Source organism: Sciurus carolinensis, chromosome 5 (assembly GCF_902686445.1).
Source record: "Sciurus carolinensis chromosome 5, mSciCar1.2, whole genome shotgun sequence".
Taxonomy (NCBI): domain Eukaryota; kingdom Metazoa; phylum Chordata; class Mammalia; order Rodentia; family Sciuridae; genus Sciurus; species Sciurus carolinensis.
The window spans coordinates 114,353,314-114,368,365 of record NC_062217.1 but is presented as its reverse complement, the minus strand read 5'-3'; the positions used below and the strand labels follow the sequence as shown (position 1 = coordinate 114,368,365).

Below are 15,052 nucleotides of genomic sequence, written 5' to 3'. Positions count from 1 at the left end.
AGACCAGCCTGCCTCCCACAACACCATACCAGCTAATAGACTTTGTTCCCCGAGATGAGGGGGCCAAGGAGAGAGGCTACAAAGCAGGATGCATGACAACTGGCACGCACTTCTCGTAGGATTGCTCATTCAACACTATAAACTAGTATTTTAGTACTTAGATCACTCCTTCAGACTAAGAACAAAACAAGCCCAAGCTCGTTCATTCTTCTCCCTGTCCCCCACATCATTAAAGGAAAGCTGTCTCAATTCCTGGCTAAGGTAAACATAATAGCAGAGTTAGGTATTATTGTTGGGGGCTGGGGATATAGCTCAGTGGTTGGGCTCCGGCCTAGCATGCTCTAGGCCCTGGGTTCAATCCCTTGTTCTGGAAAAAAAAAAAAATTCTTGGACATTGATTTGCCTTGTGACTAAATATTACTTGGATCACCAAAGACACACAGGATAGGATTCCTGTTTTTTAGGGATGCGGAGTTTGTTTGCTAGGAGTCAGAGTTGACACAGCCCTTCGACACTCTCTGTCACCTAGGAGGAGCAGGCTGTACACGAGAGCAAAGTGTTTTTCCAAGGTCTCTCACAAAGTTGAGGTTCTGGCGCATGGCAAAGAGAGACGGTATGTGTGATAAAAGGGCAAGCATAGGAGCTCTGGAAGCTCCACAGGGATGCTGAAGTCATGGGAACATCAGGGAAGATGTCTCTGAGGAAGTGCTGTTTAAGCTGAAATCTGCAGGAGGGAAAATGTGGGCCAGGCTGAGGGGTGATACAAAGATGAGAAGCTTTCTTCTCCAGGAAAGATATAGACAAAGGCTTATGTTCAAAGGAGAGAAAAATGAGTTTAAAAACTAAAGTCCTCTAAAGTCCTCGACTGTACAGAACCCGAGGAAAGGACCTTTATCCTCTTAGGAGACGCTGTATGGCAAAGACCCTCTTGTGTACTTGATGGTACACAAGACTAGAAGAGAAGGAGGGAGAAAGAGAGGAAGTGCAGACTGCTTCCTTTCCTGCTCTTTCTTTCTGTATTACAGACACAGGGTGAAGCTAACCCTGGCTGCCCAGCCTGCCAAGAGCCTCCTTACCCCAGTACCTTGTCACCCTGACACGACTCTTCATTTGTATGTGTCATCCTTGGTGATGAAAGGCTCACAATTACTCCTTTCATTCCCACTAGCCCCTGTTCAGCTCCTCTGTAAGTTGAAGTTGCCTATTTTAATATATGATTCTTCATTTATTCATTTCAGCCAGCAAACAATTTTTAATTAGCCTGCTCTTTATTAAGGACACAGAGCAGGTTATTAACTAGGTGCAACTTTGGGTCTTTAAAAAGGGTGCAAAAGACAATGAATCTGCATGTGATGTTGAGGAGTTTAATTTGTATTAGTCAACATATTTAGAGTGAATCTCGTCAAGCTCCATTTTGAACCCTGACTCAAACTGACAATCCCATAAGACAGAAGGGAAGAGTGGGAGTCATACATTACTTACAAAATTTGCAGTCCCTCAATTATATTAGTTCTAGTAAAATGTTCAAGGGAATAATCAAACTTGGAAAATATATATATATGTACATATACACACATATATGTACATAGGTAGCTATCTATATCTTCTGTCTACTAAATGTGACATGAAGGAGTCACTTAGCCCTATCACAGTATTTACTTACTGTTACAATTGATTAATTCAAGGGTCTCCATATCCTGAAAGGCCAGTACTGTGTTGTGTTCCCTATTGTACTAGTCCTATTTCCTTATGTGAGACTACACACCATGGTGTGGTTGGGTAATCAATAAATGTCAGTTGGACACACAAATAAATGAACAAACTGATTGTCCCCACTGCACATATCTGCTAGTAGTAACACAGAAAACTGAGGGATCAAAAGAACCATACAAGCTCTCAATGAGGTGGTGGAGAAGGCCTTCTGGTCTCTCTGTTGGGTAGTTGTGCCCTGGTCAGTTGTTCCGAAAGGTATCACTGGGGGTTGGGTGTAGGTGCTCAGCATGAGTCAAACTCCATGCTTGTAACATTCACTTGAAAACTGACCCCAGCTTTATGGTGAAAAGAAGAGGTAAATGAATGGTGTCACCACCTTATTAGAAAGCCAGGTCTTAGGAGTTACTCAGCTCTTTTCTTATTATCCACTCCCAAGTACAGGTGAGAATTTGCAAGGCAGGGTCTTTGGTGCTTCTTTACCAGATACAAATACCTCCTGGGTTTCCATTCAGTGAAAGCCACTTTGGAATATATTTATCAAAATATTTTAGAAATTCTTCCAATTTGCCAAAATTAAAAATGCAAATGAGCTTTCCATTTGCTTCAGCTCCACTGGCCCTGGGTCAGCCTGCATGGAATGGCTTGCTTGATGAGGCATATAAAACTTGAAGGACGTCTATAAATAGAGGAGCTACAATATGATCACAAGCTATACCTATACTTCTCTATGTGCACTGACTTGATCAAGAGTGATTTGTATTTAGCCTATTTTTCTAATTACACGTCTGTTGTAACATTCAGCAGCCATTGCAAGAAACACACAAGCAAACACAGGTTATCTGGCTAATTCTGAGGCATTAGATGCCAACTATGGATGCAGAAGCAAGAGTAACTTAAATACAAGTGACCAGGCTTGTTACTGGGAAATTTACAGCACAAAAAAAAAAAAAAAAAAAAAGGCAAACAAATCCAAATTACCTTTTCAAAAAGTCACTAGACATGATCCAAATCTCCCCCTCTCCAAATTCTCTTTGAGGATACCCATGTGAATCTGCTTAAACTAATGTCACTGAATTCTATGACTCAGATAAAGAGGTTCCTTTATTGTGAGATTTGTTACAGAAAAAATAAGGCACAAACGAATCACAAAGATGTGAGATAAGAATTGTGTGTGGAAAACACTGTGATAGATGACACATCTCATTAAATATAATTTTATGCGATCGGTTACTGTATTGCCCGTTTAATTGATTTATATACACTTTAGGAAGCTTTTTACTGTTCAGAATGTAATTAAATGCTTTATAATTGAGTACATGTTGATTAATTACAATGTTTATGGTCATTTCAATTGAAAGCTGAATATTGGGTCCTTGGACAGAAACCTACCCTCCCTACCTTTAAAACATTTCTTCTACAAATAATGTTCTATGAAAACAAATTATACTTAACCTTTAAGACTTTCACTTACAGCAATTTCCAGTAAGGTATTTATATATAGTAATCAAGTGGATGTCTCTTCTTGGGTAATTGTCTATTCCTAAGCATCTTGGTACAGGGTCATTCTCAATGTTTTGAAAGTTCTTTCCAAACAATTTTAGAACAAGGAAAGAATTCCAATACAGAAGATAATTTGGATCCAGTAGCAATGTAGTCAGTGTCTACCCATGAAAACTTTTCTGATTTTTTTTCAATAGTTTGGTAGCTTTTATACTTTTAAATAAGAACAATGAGAAGTTAATCTCCCTCCTGAAAGAAAAAGAGAATCAGAAAACATAATTTTGTCAAATCTCCTTCAAAGGAATTTCTCTCCTAGCTTCTTATCTGTTCAAAGCTGCTTAAGATATGGTAGTCAATATCAATCAGGAAACATTTGACCCAAAGAGATAAAAGTCCAGAGGTATGAGCTGTTTGATGAATGGTTTGCCCTTATCAGCTTGTAATTGCTATTATAAACTCAACAGAAAGGTTCCTTTCCCCTCTCCTTTGTGAAATAAGCTCCAAAGAAAGAGTGGGACTGTCACCATTAAACTTTGGGCACTGAGCATGTGCCATAGCCACTGGTTGCCACAAAGCCACAGGTGTTGCTTCAGTCAAAATGGGGACTTTCTCACACACACATATCTATATACATATTTACTTGCTTACTAGTCACGTCCCTAGATTCTAGAATTCATGAAGGCAGGACATTTATCTCTTTTAACTGGGGCCCAACATAGTGCCTACCATATAATTAGTTCTCCTTAAATAGTTGTTGAATTGATGAATGGTGACCTGGGCAGAAAGAAGAAGAGATGGATGGATGGATGGATGGATGGATGGATGGATGGATGGATAGATGGATGAAGATGCTGTGTACAAGGGGATCATCATCCCTATTTTAGAGCTAAGGCAACTGAAATTTGAAAGTGAACCTGCTTATGCAGAGTGGGCACTTAAATTGGCATTTTCCATTGTGCAGATGTTGCTGAAGATGCTAAGAAGCCTTTTATCACTCAAAAGGGGTGGAAGCAGGAGAGGGGACATCACCAGTTTCATCTGTGTCACCCTGATCATTAATTTCTCCTTTTATCATTTCAAGACTACTCCACTGGGGGCACAGTTTAAAACATTCCCCATACATAATCTTGACCAATCCTTACAATAACCATGGAAATCAGGTTTTAATATTCTTGTATATAAAGTGAGAAGACTCAAGAAAAGTTAACTAACTTCCACAATAACAACAATGAAATGAGCAAGAAATGAGATGGAGCATTAGGAAAACTTCGGGCAAATTAAATACCTATTATCTCTCTCTAAAGGTGAGAAGACAACAACCATGGTGAAATTATGGCTTCATTTCTAAGAGCCACAAGAAGGCCCTAGCTCAGCATCCCATCAGGAGAAATAGGAAAGTGGTAGTGGTTGAAACAAGGGCTGGTTTATTCTAGACTCTTCCATTGATACATTTTATTTGATGAGTTCCAACAACAGTTTCTACATCTGTGCTAATGGGCTCTTATTAGTTCCCTCTGGTCACTCAAAGGACTCTCGGAGGAACAAGGAGGATTTCATTTGCCAGCTAAATGCTGCTGTGGTGATTTGAAAGGCAAGTGGAGCATTCGTGTGAAAAATTACCCATAAGGCCCTCATAATCTCCAACCAAAGGTTTCACCTCAGCAGATTAGTGGCTTTGTGTTCTGCAGACCGTTTCACCCACAGCTCCATTAATCCCAGCAGCCTCTACAGATCAACTGCACTGACAGCCCTCCCTGAGAGGTTCAGTGACCCCTCAAGTCTCATCGGGTTCAAAGCTACTGACAAAAAAGTGTGCCAAATAGTGTGGACACACCTCAGCTTTCTACATCTTCCTCAGAGTTGAAGACCCTCCAGGAAGCTGCTTTAACCACCCAGAACACTGGTATTATTTTTATTCAACTGCATATAATCTTCATTACACAGCTAGCTCTTAATTATTCTATTCAAAATTTGTTTTTTGAATCATTTCAAATAGATTTACTTAGTCTCCCAAACAGGCTTCATTCTCTAAAGTGTCTAGGGTGTAGCAGAATAGTCACCATTCATTAAAATCTGTGATTTGACTAGAATATCAGAAATAGCCTTCTTAATTTTATCCAAAAAGTATCATTCTTATTAATCCTATAAGTAAGGTTTCCCTTTATTGAACTAATGTAACATGTTACTACTTGTCTTCCTATTCAAGGTCACAGCTATCTATCCTTCATTTCCTTTTTCTTTCTGTATCTGACCCAGTAGTCCCTTGTTTCTGATTTAACAACCTGCTCTAAATCCCTTGTCCCTTCTCCTTTACAAATCTTCCTTAAACTCAGTAATACTTTCAGTTTTGTGTTACTCTATTCTTCTGGTATAAGAATGTGACTTAAAGTGTGGCAATGACCTTCCATGTGTGTATAAACATGCCATTTGGTCAAGTTGGTGTTAGGAGACTGGAAAGGGCTCTATGTCATATTTACATGCAGGCATAAAACTCTGAAGGCAGTGATACTTCTTTAAGGGCTGGTCAATTATTGACTATGAATGATGGCTGAAGGAAAGCAATACAGGGAAAAACTCCTTCACCTAAATTTAAGGAGCAAACCTGTGGAAAGTCCGAATTGAACAGTCAACATTTTTGTACTTTCAAATATTTCACTATCCTCTAACAAAGCATGTCCAAAAAGAAGTGTTATATTAGTGAACATATTAGAATTGTCCATAGCAAGGGGTATGAGACGGTTTTCCGTGAATGACTGATTTCTTCCACTAGGTGGTTCTACCATTGCTAGTAGGTGCTGGGAGAGGGGCAGGAGACTTGCCCCAGTATGTGGAAAGTCTGGGCAGGGGTCCAGAGCAAAAGTCACAACTGAGTGATCACAGGAGCTGTGAGGCAAAATTAAAGGGGTGAGGTTTTCAAAGAACACTATAGCCCTAGTGAGTTAATATAGAGTAGGACTGCCCCAAATAGGAAACCCATGTGTCCCTTAGAGAGTCCCATCTTTAGCAAGGGTTTTTGCATTTTATCGAAGCAGTGTCTAAAAGACCTCAGAGTTCATTTAGTCCAGCCTGCTGGGTTACATGCAAATTCAATTGTATAAACTCTGTTCATATTGCAAAGAACAAATTATATTACAGTGTGTGTTGTTTGTGTGTATGGGGAGAGGGGGTGGATGGCCCTGGGACTTAAAGCTACTAAAATAGCTGCAAAATGTAAAAATCAGAAGAATCCAAAAGAGCTATGTGATGTCAGGTCTTATTTCTCCTTTCCCCCCACAAAAGAACATTTGCAAATCATTAATAACTCTCCTTCTCTGATTCCTCTCTCTGTTGTGTCATCTCTTGCTGTGTTTGTGCTGATGGTGCCAGTTCCTTAAAGGCCGAGCTATAAAATATATGGACTAATTGTTGAACAGAACCAGGGAGCTATTAACACCGCAGTGGTGTGGCCCTTCTGGTCACACTTGATTATATCTATGTAATCGGGTTTGTACTGCTTCAACTAATGCCTTGAAATGCTGAAATAAATTAACTCCTTTATTTAGACATAAACATCACAGCACCCAGAAGGGACCAGAATGGACTCTTCTGGCTCATATATTCGTTCCAGGGCAAAGGGAGATACTTTTCAGTAAATATCATCACCAACCATAATCTGGATTCTCTAATTTCAGAAACCCATTCCTCTGACAGAGTAATATTTATAGAAAATGAAATTCGGGCTTTGAATTATGCCAACTTTCTCTTTCATATTCAAATGCTACATATATTCCAGAACATGTTTATAGAATTTTCCCATATTTCTAAATAAATACACCAAAGAAGTTCTGAAATATACACATTTTAAAGATGCCTTTGCGCACACCAAGTTATTCCCAGATGTTTTACATTCCGAATTTCTCAATAAATGAATAACATGCTAGGAAAGCAAACACGAGCTGACAGTATTTAGTCTAAGTTTTTTAAATGGTATAACATGTGCAGCTGAAAACAATGTTCAATAACTGCATGTCACTATCAGCAGTTATTAAAGAATTCAGAACCAGTGTCTATGGGATTTGGCACAGAGCTCTAGATAAATGTGGTCCTTAGGATGATTGCTTTGTGCTCCTTACGACCAGGCTGCAGAAGCAACTCTTGTCTTCCATCTTCTGATACATATATATCTCCATGTGACAAACCCATGATCCCCGTGCACTGCCACAAGCGCTCATTAACAAGCATCACAGTCCCGCAGTCAGTTCTGTGAGCTTTGAACCAGTTCCAGAACGAGGGCTATGGCAAATGGCAGCTTGGCCTTTTCACTTCTTCTATTTTTTACACTTAAAAAAAAATGTAGAAAACTCCCAATAACTGCTCCTTTCACACCTTTTATCTTCTTTATAAATTCATAATATTCACTCATTAAATCTCAAACTTTGCTGCGTTCTTATGTAATGCTTAATTCTCTTCTTCTCTGGTGTTGGCTTGTGAAATGTCTTTAATTAAAAAAGCTAAAAGCACTCTAAATCTGGATGGCAGACTCATTTCCAGGGCATTCAGGCATGTTGTCTAATTTTAAAACTCTGACAGGATACATGTAAATTTATGCAAGTTTCATAAAAGTCACAATTTCCTCCTTGAATTCAAGCTAAAGAAAATGCCCCTGAGCTCTTTTCAAAGCTGTTTGTTTTACTGGAGAGCTCCTTGTGCCCATTGTGTCGGAGGTGATTATTTTGAAGAATATCTCATGTCAGTGTCCCATCAATCCACTGAGAAGTAAGGAGTTAAATTTCCCGATTATTGATCAAACAGGCTCTTTGATCCCTATTTTATGGCTTCTAAACACAGATGGGAGAGGGCAGGGGAAATATTATCATGCAAATTATTTTGGTTGACAGTAATTAAGAAATTATATGTTAAGAAAATCAGTAATTGTTCACATGAGTCATTAATGTGTTTTCATTCTTTGTAAAACTTTCTGGCACGCCCTTCCTTTCTTGCTTTAAATAAGCAAGGACTGGAAAATATGCATAGTATTTGGAACCCAGGGGAGTGACATATTAATTCAAAGTTTGCTTGGAAGGGTAGCTTTGTGGAAACTCAAACATGTTCCCATCCTTTTTTGCTTCTGCCACCCTTTGCCCAAGAATTCTCTCAAGAAAGTTAGGGTAGCCTCTAAATGGCTGATGGACAGGGTCTTCTCTGGGCTGGGACTGTCCTCCCTTCAGAGGGTCATAACCAGAGGACCTGCTGTTTAGGAAATCTGTAAGAAAAACCACAAAATGGGGAATTAGAACAGCCCGGCTGTGGGCAATTAACCAGTCAATGCTAATTCTGTGGCTCCCTAGAAGCAAATCTTCACTCTGAATTAAACCTTTGCCAAAGTTTGTTTTGGAAAGGTCTTAAATCCACAGGAAAGAGACTAAAAGTATGTGACGGAAGACTGAGACAGGCTCCCAAACAGCTGGGACACCTTCGAATGAACTCAGGTTAGCTTACAAATCGTCAATCCCTAAAAGAGCACAAACTAAAATTACATTTGTTTTTATTGAAAGACAGCCTCAAGTGCTGACATGTAGTGTGTGACATGTGATACATAATAATACTCTTAAACCAGTTCTGACATAATATCTCCGGCGGCCTAATAACCACAAATGATTGCTTTAGTTAAGAACTAGCCAGAAGCAAAATAGATCCATGTAAAAGTAGCTTGAACCATAAATACCTCAACAATATTTTATGTCACTTTGTAAAAGTTAAAGGAGTCCTATAATAATTAACAACAAAAACGCCATGTTCTTTACTATTGTATGGTGGTTGTGAAAGGTTATTTCATAGTCCCGGGGCTGCCAGTGCTGTAAATTATGCAGGCACCAAGAAACATTAAGGAGAAATAATAGCAATTTAAACGAAGGCTGACGTAATTCATGATAAACAGTCATTGGAAAATATTACAATGTTGTCTTTTTCGAGTGGGTTTAATCAGAAGAATGTGACCATATTCTAACATAAACCACTTCTCTTTTCCATTGTGCTCGCACTTGGAATGTTGGCACTCACCCTAGTTGCAAGGTTCTTATTCACAATAATTGCTGAATCCAGAGCTCCAACACCTCCAGGGACCCTAACAATGTAAATTTGGTATTCTGATTGATGGAAGGAGCTTCCAAGACAAAGCTCCAAAGCTCTGAGCTGCATGGTGGTCCAAAAGGGGGACTGAAATTTGAGACTCATGTAACCAGGATGCCTTAAAGAATACATATCAAAAAGATGGCTCGGTAACACAAACACCGAAGAGTTACTTTATTGTCATGTCTAAGAGAATCTGGAGATGGGGTATAAATCAAGCAGCTGTCCTGATAAAAGCAAACCTTTGTCACAGACTGTTCTGGGTGAACTGTAAATATAGCAACACATTAAGAAGCCAATATGATGAGGAAGACCAAACCTGCCAACTCTCATTAATGCAAAATATCACCAGGTCAGGATTGTAAGATAGGATCCCATGATATGGTGGTCAAGCAGATGTTTATATCTGAATGCACATAAAAATGGTTACCTTCTGTGCATAACTGCTGATTGGGGGCAGGTTTGGGGGTGGAAAAAGCTCAGAAACACATTTCATGCCAACATGGAGACCGGGCAATATTTACCTCTCTGGCATCCACCCAGTCTTTGGGAGTATAAAGAGAATAAATGATATTGCTATTATAATGGCAAAGCCTTCCGATGCTGAGTTCATTTAAAAGTCTTTAAGCCAGCTATTGATTATCTGTGCTGACGAAGGAAGGCCAGGAGAAAAGAAACACAAAAAAATCCGATAGCTTATTTTTCCCACTGGTTTCTATTTCATTCATGACCCATTCTTTCCAAGGGCCATTAAGAGCAGCAGAAGTGATTTCATTTTTTCTTTCTCTCCTTTTCTCTGCCAACCTTCGGGTGGAGGTGCTAATGAGCTGGAATAAACTCAAATGAAGGGAGAAGAGGCCTGCCCGGCAAGTCAGGGACGTGAATAATCTACATAGTGGGGCCTCTGTATCTGATAATCAAAAATTAATTTCCATCTTCCAAAGATCACTTAAAATATCCATTATATAGCAAAACGGACTATTTTTGACATTGGATCCTTTCTTCCAACTGAATCTATTTAAATCATCTCAGAGGTCAAATATCTGGCCACTCCTTTAAAAATATTCTTTCAAAATAAGATAAATGATTTTCTCTGGCATTTATACTAATACAAATGTAATTTATCTCCTCTTACCACACAAACCTTACTTTCTCTAAATAGCCCACAGTGAACATTATCAGTGAATTTTGCTCAGTGTACAAATATTTTACGTATTACAATGAGCTGCGGAATACAAAACTTGCAAATATTTATTTTTAGACATATGGGAAAAAAAGCAATTAGAGCTAAAAATGTGAAGAATGAAGAGCTCACTTAGAAGCAATTATATTGGACATGCAAACTGTTCTGCCATCAAACTTTTATTCAGATGCTGTAGAGCATATTAAGAAATATCACTTGCACACACACAAAAGAAAATATTATTTCACAACTGAAAATACCCAATCACTATAAACAACATCTGGGGGTCATTAATAACTTACTCTGCAGCTGAATTAGCCAAGTAATATGTGGCCTGACTCAGAACTCCTAAATGTCTATTTTTGAAGAAGGAAAAAAAAAATGAGAGAACAAAACAAACCATCACACCATGACTTATTTTTGCAAATAGAGATGCTCTCTGGGCAGTTTATGAGCATTTGGAAATATGTGTACACAAAATGGACAATGTGTGTACACTCAGGAGGCACATACTGTTTATGCATTAATCAGGACTTCCCTTTACCGTAGTGTCCTGTTTTTGTTTTCAGGAAGTTTAAAATTGTAATATTGAGTTCACTCTTTCTGCTCAGAGACTTGTATATAATTAGCATATTTTTCAGACTGGTGAGAATCTGACCATAAGCAACATCTGAAAGGCTCCCCATTCCAAACTACTACAAAGTCTTTTGTATGTAGCCTTATAATGCATTTTAAGAACAGGCATAGTGTTCAAATATTCCAGCCCTAAGATAAAAGAACTAACAATTTTACTGCCACACAACCCACTGTACTGAAACACCCTAAATATTTATACTAACAGGAGTTGAAAATAGTATCAGAAGACAATGCCAAAATATTTCTTCCACACATTATTAGCAACAGGCTTTGGGAAGACAGATGCCAAAAAGCCAGCACTTTTCTAATTTATTGGGTCCCATCACGTGATCTGTTGTTATAGGTTTCATGGTGAGTCAACAGACCGGTGGCACAGCTGGGTAAAATTGTCTTTAAGACCATCTATATTTACAGTTGTTTTTCAATACCTCTAAACCATGGCTCTGAAAAATATAGATTTTTCAATTGTAAGACACTTTTCCCCCACCCACATTTCAGTGTCTCTTGAATCTGTGGTCTCCCAACTGATTGCTTTTTGTAATTAGCAGTGCTTTCCAATATTTCAGCAATGTAGTACATATAAAAATGATTTGTCTCAGGAATGATGTTTTAGATTTGATGAACTACTAATTGGTCTATATGAGGGTCAAGAAATAAAATTTTAATATATTTATTTTTGGCGATGCTGTGGATTAAGCCCAGGGCCTCAACATGTGAAGCAAGTGCTCTAGCAATGAACCATACCCTCAGCCTAAGAAAAAAATAATTTTAAATATCAGAGAGTAAATATTTTCAGCTCTGTGGGCCATGTTCATATTTACCATCACAGTACAAAAGCAGCCATAGATAAGATGTGAGTGAGCCCACAAGTGGGCAGTGATCCAGTAAATCTCCATGACAGGCAATAGGCTGCACGTGACCTGTGAGTTGTAGTTTGCCCTATGTAAACTAGATGGCAAACAGCAAACTGACCCACGAGAACAGATCCAGCAATGCAGAGTGACTGAACCTCAGTGCTGCCATTCAACCTGCTAAAGGCAGAAACCTGCTCCATCTTCACGACCTCTGCACTCTAACAACTCACCCCTAGCAGGTGCTCAATAAGGTGAGGTCAAAGGTCACATTTAAACTCATACTGTTCAGGAATGGAGAAGCAAAGACTATGCAGGTGAATTTGAAGAACAGATTTAGCTTCCCCTGAAAAAGCTTTGCTTTATATTTTGAGTACAAGTTAGGTTCTTGTAATCATTATTTAAATGAATTAGAATAGTTAACTGGCTACTAAAAAGAGCAGCACAGCACAATCTCTAAGAACACTATCTAGATGTTCACAGGGCAGAGCTTAATTTCCAGATCCCCCACTTAATGAGTCATACTGGGTGACTTCCTCCAACAGCTCTGAACTTTGATTTTCTCACCTGCAAAGCAGGGATAACAACACCTCCCTCAAAGTATGGTTGGGAGAATCAATGGAGATAATGTATATAGTAGGTGTTCAATAAATGTTAGATGAAGTTGACTTCACTAAGCCTTTCACTAAAATGATACATCATATTAAACATACACAATTCACCGAACGGATTTCACTTAGAGATAAAAACTATCTTTAGGCACCTAAGAGAGTATCAAGAGCACATGGTATACTCTCAGTAAAAGGTAAGAGCTACTGTCATTATTGTTATATTTTAATTAACCAGAATTCTCAGGAAATGAGCCATCCAAGTTAATGAAGTGTGAAGTGTATGCTGAATTGTTAGAAATGACTTTTTGTGTTTCACTGATAGCATGTCATTGTGTGAGAACAGAAAAGGATCTTAAAGATCACCCAGTCCAGGGGTTCTTAACCTAAAGCTTCACATGTCTATAATTCCTGAAAAATATATGCAGAATACTCTATTTGTTTCATAAGTTAATTTTGCTAACAACATTGTTCAAAGCCATTATCATAATAATTATGTTTGCACATACACTTTTATAGAAGATCCTCAGCTTTCATCAGTTTCTCAAAGGGACCTGAGATCCCAAAATGCTCAAAAATGTGGTCCAGTGTTTCATATTGCATATAAAACACAGAAATTCAGAGAGATTAACTGAGTTGCTGAAGCTCCTTCTTTGGTGTGAGGGTCATATTCAGAACCCAGTTCTTCTGACATCCAGACAAGTGCCTTTTCTAATACATGATCATTTTCTTAATTTTTTGGTAATTAATACTACAGAGTATATCCAAAATCATAGTTCTGCACTTGTATTTGGCAAAGTCTTTTACCTGAGCCTGTAACTGTCCAAGGAACAGACTCTTACTTTCTGTGGCTATTTCTTACCATACTCTAACTGATGTTCGCCTCCACTGCTGCTCAACGGCTCCTCCATATACCTGTGCAGAAGCCACTAAGGAACAGGGGGCTGGTGATAATACTTGCTTTGTCAACTTCCACTCTTCATTACCCTTGCAATGAGAGTCAACTCTAGGTGTTTTTACAGCATTCTCAATCTTACATGTGCATAAAGTGTGACTAAAATATTGGTAACAAGGGAATGTCAATTTGTACAGATGTCATGGAAAATAGTATGCAGGTTCCTAGAAAAATTATAAATAGAACTACCATATGATCCAGCAATCCCACTATCAGGTATAAATCAAAAGATGTTAAAATCAGAGATACCGACACGCCCAGATTGATTCCTGCATTATTCATAAGATCCAAGACAGGGAAGCAACCTGTGCCCATGAACAGATGAATGGATAAAGCATATGTGGTTTAAATACCACATACTATTCAACCTTAAAAAAGAAGGAAATCCTAACATTTGCAACAACAATGGATAAACTTGAAGGATACTGGGTTAAGTGAAATAAGCCTGATGCAGAAAGACAAGTACCACTTTATATCACTTACAGGTAGAATCTAAAAAAATAAATGTAACTTAGAAGTAGAAAGTAGAATAATGGTTACTAAGGATGAATACAAGGAGCAGCTGGGAGATGTAGGTCAATGGGTACAAAATTTCAGTCAGGAGGAATAAATTCAAGAGTCATAGTGACTATTGTTTACAATGTATAGTACTTTTGAAAATTACCAAGAGTAGATTTTATGTTCTCATCATGAAAAAATATGTATGTGAGGCAATGCATATTAGTTTCAGTTAGTTATTCCACAATGTCCATGTATTTCAAAACAATATGTAGATACAAATGTGTATGTATACACAATATTTATTTGCCTATTAAAATATTGGTAATGTAATACTACCTATTCAAACTCTAGAAGAATCAATTCTGCAGCAAGTTCTTCCAGAGACGGATGCAGATATGATAACCTCTGCTTAAGCTCACTTTCTTGCCAAAGCCCAGTAGTCACCCAAGAAAGTCTTTTTCCTATTGGGCTTCAGAGCCCTGGAGATCATGGATGTTCATTTTGAGTGCAGGTTCTCACTGTCCTCAACTACAGTTGCAGAAATTTCAGTAGATACCTAAATCCGTAGCAAGCTCTGGTTATTTGATACCTCTGCTATTGCTTAGAAGGAAAACAATTCTGGCAAAAAGAGATTCCTAGAATCTCTCCTTAATGAAATCATCAAAGTGCTTATGCTTTTAATGTATAAAGATGTTCATAATAATGTTAACTAGTCATTATTTACAATAGCAACAAAACAAAATCATGGAGGAAATATTCTAAACCTCTAATAGAAAGGGATTAAGTAAATTTTGATAGGGTCATTTTACACAATATTATGCAACCATTAAAATGATGTTCATTAAATGCTTATAATAATATGGGGAAGTGTACCTTTTATAAAAACTAATAATTTAAGGTATAAAATGCCATACAAAAATGCTCTCAAGTAAATTAAAATGCTCTGGAAAAAGAACTGAATAGTTATAGATAACATTGACGAGATTACTGCTCATAT

At 38.1% G+C, this 15,052-nt stretch overlaps 1 protein-coding gene across 1 annotated transcript in view; it reads right to left on the bottom strand.

Moving 5' to 3' along the window:
- Arid5b (AT-rich interaction domain 5B) overlaps positions 1 to 15,052 on the bottom strand; it is a 178,677-nt gene that overhangs the window by 62,821 nt on the left and 100,804 nt on the right.